Genomic DNA, 10,990 nt, shown 5'->3' on the forward strand with positions numbered 1-10,990 from the left:
ATACTCTTTGGCTATGCCTGTTTTGAAGGAATGGGTCATCTGAACACATTTTCACTGGTACCAAATAATGTGGAAGCCATGAACTCTTTTTTTTTTTTTTATGAACTCACACTTCTTAATGGATGTTCAACAGTTTTTTTTTTTAAGATTTTATTCATTTATTTGACAGAGACCACAAGTAGGTGGCGGGGCGGGGGGAAGCATGCTCCCCGCTGAGCAGAGAGCCTGATACATGCCTCAATGCCAGGACCCTGGGATCATGACCTGAGCCAAAGGCACAGGCTTGAACCCACTGAGCCACTCAGGTGCCCCTGTTCAACAATTTCTAAGGGACACAGGAACTGGGATCAGTGGCCAGGCCTACTGGGTCCTGCAGTGGCATCAAGCCTCCTAACCTTGGGCTTAGGCAGTTTCTTTTTTTTTTTTTAAGATTTAAGAAATACAAGCCATGGTCCTTGTTCTTTTATTTATTTATTTTTTTATTTTAAAGATTTTATTTATTTATTTGACAGAGAAAGAGATCACAAGCAGGAGGAGAAGCAGGCAGAGGGAGAGGGAGAAGCTGGCTCCCCGCCGAGCAGAGAGCCTGATAACATGCCTCAATGCCAGAACCCTGGGATCATGACCCGAGCCGAAGGCAGAGGCTTAACCCACTGAGCCACCCAGGTGCCCCAGGCAGTTTCTTTGTAGCCTTTTTGTGACAGACTACGGAATGGTTTCTTGGAACAACAGTTGCTGGAGAAGGCCATTAGTAAGACGCACTAGGTTTAAAATGCCTCAAGAGTCCTACAGATGAATTCAGTTCACCATGTCACCATTTAATAGCTGAACAGTTTTGGGCAAATCCCTCACTCTCTGAATCAGTTTTATTTTTTAAGATATTTATTTGAGGAGCGCCTGGGTGGCTCAGTGGACTAAAGCCTCTGCCTTCGGCTCAGGTCATGATCTCAAGGTCCTGGGATCGAGCCCCACATCAGGATCTCTGCTCAGGGGGGAGCCTGCTTCCCTCCTCTCTCTGCCTGCCTCTCTGACTACTTGTGATTTCTCTCTGTCAAATAAATAAATTCTTTAAAAAATATATTTATTTGAGAGCGAGAGCATGGGGGAGGAAGGGAGAAGGAGAAGCAGACTCCCCGCTGAGCAGGGAGTCTGACGTGGGCCCAACCCCAGGACCCCCCCAAAACAGTTTTTAAATTGACATCATGGGGGTGGTAATACTCCAGGTTTGTGGGAATGAGCCTTAAGTGCACTACCATGTTCTAAGGTTTGTGAAGGCTTAATATAACAACAGTACTAAATTCAAGGAGCTCTGCGTGCACCCATGGATGTCTCATCCCATGGATGTGTCCTAGCTAGTTTTCTTGGTTGCAAACAGCAGTAATAGTTTGGTGAAATTATACCAGCTGCCCTACTAAGGACCTTTTGTTGGCCCAGAATCCAGTCCAGACGGATACAGTGCATTTAGTTCTCGTGTTTCCTTAGGCTTCTTTAATCTGGGACAGTTTATTTTTGAAGTGTAAGGGTCAGAATGTCCTTCACTTTGGGTTTGATATTTGCTTATGATGAAATCCAGGTTATATGCTTTTGGAAAGAATACTGGAGAAGTGGGATGCCTGCATGACTCAGGTTAAGCATCTGACTTGATTTCAGCTCAGGTCAGGGTCTCAGGGTTGGGAGATCGAGCCCCATGTTGGGCTCTGCATTCAGCACAGAGTCCGCTTGAGATTCTCTCCTCTCCGTGTGCCCCTCCCCCTGCTCACACGTGCTCCCTCAAAAAGAATACCACAGACAGGGTGTGTCCATTTTAGTGTGTTCTTATCAGGAGGCACATGGATGTCATTGTCTCATTTTTGGTGACATTAACTGTGGTGAGGGTGCTATCTGTCAGTTTTTTCCCCTATACAGTTACTTATGTTTCCTTTTGTAATTAGAACTACTAATCAGGGACACCTGGCTGGCTCAGTCGGTAGATGCAGCGCTTGATCTCAGGGTTGTAAGTTCAAGCCCCACAGTGGGCACAGAGTTTACCTTAAAAAATATATATGCACAAAGGGGTGGCTCAGTTGGTTAAGTGGCAGACTCTTTTTTTTTTTTTTTTAAGATTTTATTTATTTGACAGAGATCACAAGTAGGCAAAGAGGCAGGCAGAGAGAGGAGGAAGCAGACTCCTCGCTGAGCAGAGAGCCCGATGTGGGGCTTGATCCCAGTACCCTGGGATCATGACCCGAGCCGAAGGCAGGTGCTTTAAGCCACTGAGCCACCCAGGTGCCCCAAGTGGCGAATTCTTGATCTGATCTCAGGGTCGTGAAATCAAGCCCCACTTCGGACTCTGCACTCAGCGGGGAGTCTGCTTAAGGATTCTGTCTCCTTTCCCTTCTCCTCTCCTCACTTGCACTATCTCTAAAATACATAAATAAAATTTAAAAAAAAAAAAACGACTTACAGGGGCACCTGGGTGTCTCAGTTGTTAAGCGTCTGCCTTCAGGTCAGGTCATGATCTCAGGGTCCTGGGATTGAGCCCTGCATCGGGCTCCATACATCTCCCTCTCCCACTCTGTGTTCCCTCTCGCTGTGTCTCTACCAAACAAACAAATCAATCTTAAAAAAAAAAAAAAAGAGAGAGAGACATATTTCATTTGTTATCTTTCACCCATTCTAGCATATACTGATATTTTTGCCTGAAAGAATTATTGTGGTGTTTGCCAAATAATGATGTTTTATTTCCTTCATTCTATATTTATTAATTGGAATTCTGTAAAGAAGAGCTTTCCCTTCTCCCCATTATTTCTTCCATTATTTACACCAGCATGAACTGACGGATATCTTGGGCTCCGTGTCACAATCCAACACTATCCTTTTTGTTGCACAGTTGTCCCAGATTTGGTCACTGGGGGACCCTTTGGTTGGTTCCTGTGTCCTCTTGACATCTCCCTATCATTTTCTGAGCACTTCTTTACTTTCTGGCACCACATATTTATGGACTGAATTTTCAAGGTAATCACCAGCAAACTTACACGATGGAGAGGAAGATGGGCGTGGAGGGGGACAAGTAAGGAAAGAACAAGTGGTATCGGCTGGAATATGTAAATACACATGCGACAACATAAGAAATTAGGGGGAGCTGCTCTTGTTGCTTCACAAGGGAACGAGGTCAGAGTTGGATTTGAGAGGACGTTTTTTGGTCTACTCCTTTCATGTTCTCTTTACCTTTGGCGAACATCTCAGCTGGTCCTTCACTTATCGCAGAAACCCTCTGTCCCTGAAGTTTGAAGGTATCGTCCAGAAACCTGCCAGCAGACTCCGTGGGCTGCTTAGAATGGCTCACGGACTGACGCCAAGCTGTGGGCTGTTCCAGTCTGTGCGGCAGTAGGTATGGGGGGACCCGCGCTAAGAAGTTTTACTGCAACGTGACGTCATGTGATAGCCAAACACGTGATCGGCACACTCCTCTCAGATGAAGGCGCTACAGACCACAGAGCAGTCTGGGCGGAGAGCCTGCTCGGTGAGCCCCACACGGAACGAGCTGCGTCCCAGTCACGGAAACAAAAAGCATGTCCTTGTGGGAGGTATTTTGAGGTTTGCCAACTGTTACCCCAATGTACAAAAATTTAACTTCTACATCACAAATTGTTAGAACTGAAGATGTGAAGACCTATTTTGGAACTAAGTCATCACTTCCTTTAAGTTTGGATGAAAATTAAAAATAAATACCCTGAGCTTGCTGAATTATTTAAAATAGTTTCTTTCGTTTCTGTCAACATAACTCTAGTTTCTCTACTATAAATACATACACACACAGAGAAGTTATCCAGCTCTGTGTCACCCCTACGCGTGGCACTGTCCTCCATCCAACATGAATTAGGTAAGTTGACAAGCAACTAAGCTTACCGGTCACATTCAGAACTTTAAAAAATAATCTACATGGTTTTTGCTCAAAGTACATATAGATATCAGATATGGGAAAACTGCTTTGTCTCATAACCATTAACTGTTACTTAGTTATAACTGTGTAATGATCAAGCTATGAATATTAGTGATTACTAATTGCCTATATGTTCACTTTCAATTAATGTGTACAGTTTTTATAATTTTTTCCTTTGTTTCTTCTGATTATACTGATTAAAATGCAATTTTATCTGTTAAATAAAACAACTGGGCTTGTATTTTGCGGGTCATTTAAAAATACTCATTTTCAGAGTAATTCATTTTCATTGTATTTTACGAAAAATACTGGTCCCCACAACAGACATGAAATGAAAATTAAAAACTGGATGCTCACCACAGGTAGCACAGAACCACTGCCCCAGGAGAACCCTGTCTGTCCCTCCACCCCACTCCTGCCTGGTGTGGCAACAACCCTTTTTTCTCTTTGAGAGGAAAATGAAGGTACTCCTGAACTAAGAACTCTGTCCACAAAATGCCTGGGAGTAGAAAAAAAAATTAAACTCAGTGCACAATACTGTAATAACAAAACAAAAATCAGCTGATGAAAATTATGCCCATAAAAGCCAGTCATGAGGAAAAAGAAAACCCCAACACAAAAATCCAAACTGAGTTAAATGCTCTTAAGTATGTTTTTCAGTATAAAAAAAATTCCTAGAATCAGAAATGTAAAAACTAAGAATGGAAATGAACAAAAAAACAGGTAGAAATCCAAGAGAGCTGATTTAACTCAGGAACGAAATTGAAGTAAAAAATAAAAGACAACCATCTCATAAATGAATAAAATTACAAGGCACCCAAGGGAGAACAGAGTCCAATGAAAATCTAATAAAGAATACTGAATAAAGATGGGGGGGAACCCAAGAAAATGAAAAGCATATAAAGAAGTAGGTAAAAAGGCCCAGAAAAAAAAGTGGTTGATATAGAAAACATTCAAGAAAACTCCAACATAGACACACTTAATTCGAGTCCTTGAAGGAAAACAATGGAAGAGAATTTTTAAAAACTCTAATTCAAGAAAACTTTCCAGAAATAAGAGAAAACAAGTCTGCATATTGAAAGGGCCCACCATGTACTCGGGGAAAACTGACCTGAATCTATCAACTCTGAGACATACCTTAATACAATTTTAGACTTTTAGGACAAAAGATCTTCAGGGCTTCCAGGCAAAAGGTCAAATTACTTACATGAATAAGAAAATTTGCCTGGGGCGCCTGGGTGGCTCAGTGGGTTAAGCCGCTGTCTTCGGCTCAGGTCATGATCTCAGGGTCCTGGGATCGAGTCCTGCATCGGGCTCTCTGCTCAGTTGGGAGCCTGCTTCCTCCTCTCTCTCTCTCTGCCTGCCTCTCCGACTACTTGTGATTTCTCTCTGTCAAATAAATAAATAAAATCTTTAAAAAAAGAAAAAAAAATTTGCCTGGCATCAGAATTCTCAAACATAATACACAGAGTATTGCAACAATGGAACAGCATTTTCAAGAAAGCCAAGGAAGGAAAATCGAAGCCAAGAACAGTTTATCTACACTGGTTGCCCTTTAAGAATCATGTGTATAGGAAGTAAGTTTTCAATTTTCAAACACTCCTAAAAAGAGACAAAAATAAACCTGATAAATGAAAAGACATCTTCTGAATAGGAAAACATGTATGCCAGTTTGTGCACACCTGAGAGTAAATGAAAAAAATAAATGCATATATCCGTACATGTGCACAGACGTATTTTTGAGAAATCCACAGTCATGTGATTGTGGGGGTGGGGCCAGCAGGCTAGAAACTCAGGTATTATTCTTGTTACAGTTTTTTTTTTTTTTTTTAGGTTTTTGTTTATTTATTTGACAGACAGAAACACAGTGATAGAGGGAACACAAGCAGGGGACAGAATGGGAGAGAGAAGTGGGCTCTCCCCTGAGCAGGGAGCCCAATCTGGGGCTCAATCCCAGGACCCTGGGATCATGACCTGAGCTGAAGGCAGACACTTCATCACTGGGCCACCCAGGCGCCCGTCCTGCTATAGTCTTCTTTTTTTTTTTTTTTAATTTTTAAGATATTTATTTATTTATTTGACAGATCACAAATAGGTAGAGAGGCAGGGAGAGAGCGAGAGGAGGAAGCAGGCTCCCCACCGAGCAGAAAGCCTGACCTCAGGACCCTGGGATCAGGGCCTGAGCCGAAGGCCTGCTACAGTCTTAAGGCAGAATTCCTTCTTAGAAGAATGGTTACAGTGAAGGGCCCATCCTACTCCAGTAGGATCTCATTTTAACTCATTCCATCTGCAGTGATCCTATTCCCAAATGAGGTCACTTCTGTGGTACCAGGGGTAGGACTTCAACATGTCTTTTTGGTGGACAAAATTCAACCCAGAATAACATCCTAAAAAAGTCTGTTCTCTCTAAATTAATTTAATTTAATGTTTTTATGGAGCTGGACAAGGAGATAGATCCTAAAGTTTATGTCTGGAAAACTAAGAAAACACTAAAAAGGAAGAGTTAGAAGGCTGAACTAGTGTTACCCGATATGGAAACCTAAAGTCTCTATGATTAAAACAGTACAGTACTGGTCCGTTCACAGACAAACCAATGGAATAGAACAGAAGATCAAGAAATAGAGACATTTAGTAGAAGATACAGGTACATGTCAAATCAGTGGACTTTTTAATAAATGAGGCTGGGGCAACAGGATACCTGTTTGTGAAAAGATAAAACTACCCCCAGATCTCCCAGCATAGACAAGAATAAACTCCAAATGGATTAAAGATCTAAATTTTAAAGAGAGAGACCACACAAGTAGTAGAAGAAAACGGGATTATTTCATAGCCCAAGTGTAGGAAACAGCTTTTCTGTTTCTATTGCATCAAAATCCCAGATCCAATAAAGGAAAATGTTGATAAATTTGGCTATCTAAGAATATGAATTTTAAAATTTTCATTGAGGGACACCTGGGTGGCTCAGCCAGTTAAGCATCTGCCTTCGGCTCGGGTCATGATCCCTGGGTCCTGGGATGGAGCCCTGAATCATGTTCCTTGCTCAGCAGGGAGCCTGCTTCTCTCTCTCCTTCTGCCTCTCCCCCAGCTTGGGCTCTCTCTTTCTCTCAAACAAAATCTTTAAAAAAATTTTATTGAGGCATATTTCAGATATTACGTATCTATTTCAAATGTATAATGATGTTTTTGTAAATTTACCAAGTTGTACGACATCACCATCAGTCAATTTAGAGCACTCTCATTAGCCCAATAAGATCCCTTATGTACATTTCCTGTTAATTCTATCCTCCTCCCCCACCCCTACAACCCCTAATCTTTCTGTTTCAACAGATTTGCCTTTTCTGGACATTTTTTTTTATTATTATTTATTTGACAGACAGAGATCACAAGTAGGCAGAGAGGCAGGCAGAGAGAGAGGAAGGAAAGCAGACTCCCTGCTGAGCAGAGAGCCTGATGTGGGGCTCGATCCCAGGACCCTGGGATCATGACCTGAACGGAAAGCAGAGGCTTTAACCCCCTGAGCCACCCAGGCACCCCCACTTTTCTGAACATTTTATAAAAATGACATCATGTGGTATAGAGTCTCTTGTGTGTGGCTTCCTTCACTGGGCATACTTTGCTTTTTTTTTTTTTTTAAGATTTTATGTATTTATTAGAGAGAGAGAATGAGAGAGAGAGAGAGAGAGAGAATGAGAGGGGAGAGGGTCAGAGGGAGAAGCAGACTTCCCGCTGAGCAGGGAGCCCAATGCAGGACTCGATCCTAGGACTCCAGGATCATGACCTGAGCTGAAGGCAGTCACTTAACCAACTGAACCCCCCAGGCGCCCTAGGCATATGTTGTTTATGTCATAGCATGTGTCCACAGTTTGTTCTTTTTTATTGTTGAATGATACTCCTTGTGCAGATATACCACACTTCGTCTATCTATTCACGATCTGGGGCTAGCATGAATAACGCTGCTGGGGCGCCTGGGTGGCAGAGTCAGGGAAGCATCGGAATCTTGGTTTCAGCTCAGGTCATGATCTAACAGGGGTGGAACTGAGCCCCACATCCACCTCTGCGCTCAGTACAGAGTCTGCTTCCGATTCTTTCTCCCTCCCCCTCTGCCCCACCCGACGTGCTCTCTCTCTCAAAGAAATAAAATCTTTAAAACAAAATGAATAATGCTGCCAAAAACACCATAAAAGAGTCAAAATACAAATGATAAGGAGAAAGTATTTGCAAACTACACCACAGATAAAGATACCAATATCTCTAATAAAGAGCTTTCCAAATTGGGGGGAGCCCAAAGTACCTATTTAGAAATGAGCCAAAGACATGAACAGACAATTCCCCTAAAAAGATATTAAAATGGGGGCGCCTGGGTGGCTCAGTCAGTGAAGCATCTGCCTTCAGCTCAGGTCACAATGTCAGGATCCTGGGACTGAGCCTTCCCTGGGCTCCCCACACAGTGGGGAGTCTGCTTTTCCCTCCTCTTCTGCCCCTCCCCCTGCTAGTGTTCTGTCTCTCAATACATAAAATCTTAAAAAAAAAAAACAGATATTAAGATTACCCTTAAGCATACAAAAAGAAATTCACTCATAATAAGAGTGCAAATTAAAACTGTATTGAGAACACCAACTAGGATGGCTATAAAAAAAAGATAGGTAGTAACAAGGGTTGGCAAGGCTGTGGAGGAAGGAACCTTTGTGCACTGCTGGTGGGACTGTAAAGAACAGCAGACTCTTTGGAAGACAGTCTAGAAACTCTTTGAAATATTAAACAGAGTTACCATACGACCCAGCAAGTCCGCTCCTAGGTATGCAACCAAGAGGTATGAAAACATAGGTCCACACAAAAACTGGTACACAAATGTCCACAGTGGCATTATTCACAACAGCCCAACGTGCAAACAACCCAAATGCCCATCCATGGATGAGTGGACAAATGAAACGTGGTCCCTGCATGCAGAGGACCAGTATTCTGGCAGGAACGGGAACGGAGTAGTACTACAGGTCGCAGCACGATGAACCTTGAAGTCAATAAGCTAAGTGAAGGAAGCCAGACATAAAAGTCACATTATTGCTTTCATTCATCTAAAATGTCCACAACAGGCAACTCCTTAGAGTCAGAAAGTAGTTTAGAGGTTGCCAAGGGCTTTAGGGAAGGAAGAATGAGGGGACTACTAATGGGTATAGGGTTTCTTGTTGGGGTGATAAAAATGTTCTAGAATCGACTGTGGTGATAGAGGCACAGCTCTGTGGAATATACTGAGAAGCACTGAACTGTGCACCCCAAATGGATCAATTGCACAGCATGTGGATTACGCCCCAATACTGCTATTATACATATTTTTCTATATGTATACATGTAAGTATATGTATGTACACATACGTATATTTTTTAAAAATGGCCATGAGATACCACTTCTTAACTATCACATCAGCAAACATTCTGAAGCTTGACCATACATTCTGTTGACAAGGCTGTGGAGTAAGAGACACTCCTGTGCATTGTGCAAATGCAAAATGGAAGGCAAATTCGGTAATATCTGACAAGACTGTATTTGTGTTTACCCTCTGAGCCAGCAGAAACATTTCTAGGGTCTTATTTTTGTTCAAAAAAATTTTTTTAAGTGGGGCACCTGGGTGGCTCAGTCGGTTAAGCGTCTGCCTTTGGCTCAAGTCATGATCCCGGGGGGCCCTGGGATTGAGGCCCGCATCGGGCTCCCTGCTTGGCAGGGAACCTTCTTCTCCATCTCCCTGATGCTCCCCCTGCTTGCAGTCTGTCAAATAAATAAAATTTTTTAAGTTTATGTATATATGTATGTATGTAACCTCTATACCCAACATGGGGCTTGAACTCACAACCCTGTGATCAAGAGTCCCACACTCTTCTGAGCCAGCCAGGCACTCCTCTAGGGCCTTACTCTTAAAATACACCTATAGCAAGAAAATATACATGCGCAAGGATACTCATTATTACTCGTATTTGCAAAATAGAAACTAACTGTCTAAATGAAGGATACTGGCTAAATAAACGATGCCACACCCACATGATGGAGTACTATGTAGCAGGGAACAAATAAAAAAGAAGGTGGAAGATCCCTATGGGGCGATACGGGGTTAGTTTCCAAGACACATCATAAAGCGAAAAAGAATACAGTCTGTTCCCATGTGTGTAAGAAAGGGGAAATAAGTTAATATGCATGCATCTCCTTATTTTTGCAAAAGGAAACATAGGAATGATGAACCACAAAACAATGTAGTTACCTAAAATGTGTGTATGTGCGCGCACACGGCGTGCGCATGCGTGGCAGGGTGGACGGCATGGAATACATCTGGGACGGAACAGCCTTTGCCAGGTGTATCTTTTTGTGTCATTTAATGCCAGGGTCAGAAAAGACAGCTTCAAAGGGCTCCCACAGTCCAAATACAGACCAACTGGAGCATCAAAATTAAGAGGACAGTGAAGGATTCCGACCCACAGAATAAAACGGGAATCCACAAGACCGTATGAACAATAGGTAAGTACACAGATGGGGGGGAGACAGGAGGCTCTTCCCGACAGCAGTGCTGACGTAGATATGCAAGGACTGATAGCACTGGAAAAGCCTCACCTTGTATCCATCACAGTAAGTACTGATTTGGACGAGAACCATCCACGGACCGTTTATTAGCTGCAAGGGGCAAAGCTGGAACTCCGCAGTGGAGAAACCGGACAAGGCTCTGACCAGGTACCCAAACGCCCACGACAGCTTGGGGCAGACAGGCCCGCGCTCGTGGATGGGATGCTCTGAGGACGCAGACCGTTGACGGTGCTGCGGCTGAGAAAGTATAACCTGAATCTGTGAGGAAACATCAGGCAGGCCCCAACTGAGGACCAATTCTAGAAAATACCTGGCCTGAGCTCTTCAAAAATGGCCAAGTCATAAAAAGTAAAGAAAGGCTGGGGAACTGTTCCAGAGGAAATGCCCTGCGTGATACTGGATGGGACCTTGCACTGAAGGAAAGAATGCTATAAAGGACATTATTGGGACAGGTGACAAAGCTTAAATCGGGCCTAAAACGACAAAATGTATTGTAAACAATG

The sequence above is a fragment of the Mustela putorius genome, unplaced genomic scaffold, assembly GCF_011764305.1.
Source record: "Mustela putorius furo isolate JIRA1106 unplaced genomic scaffold, ASM1176430v1.1 tig00003836_pilon_pilon_pilon, whole genome shotgun sequence".
In the NCBI taxonomy this organism is placed as follows: Eukaryota; Metazoa; Chordata; class Mammalia; order Carnivora; family Mustelidae; genus Mustela; species Mustela putorius.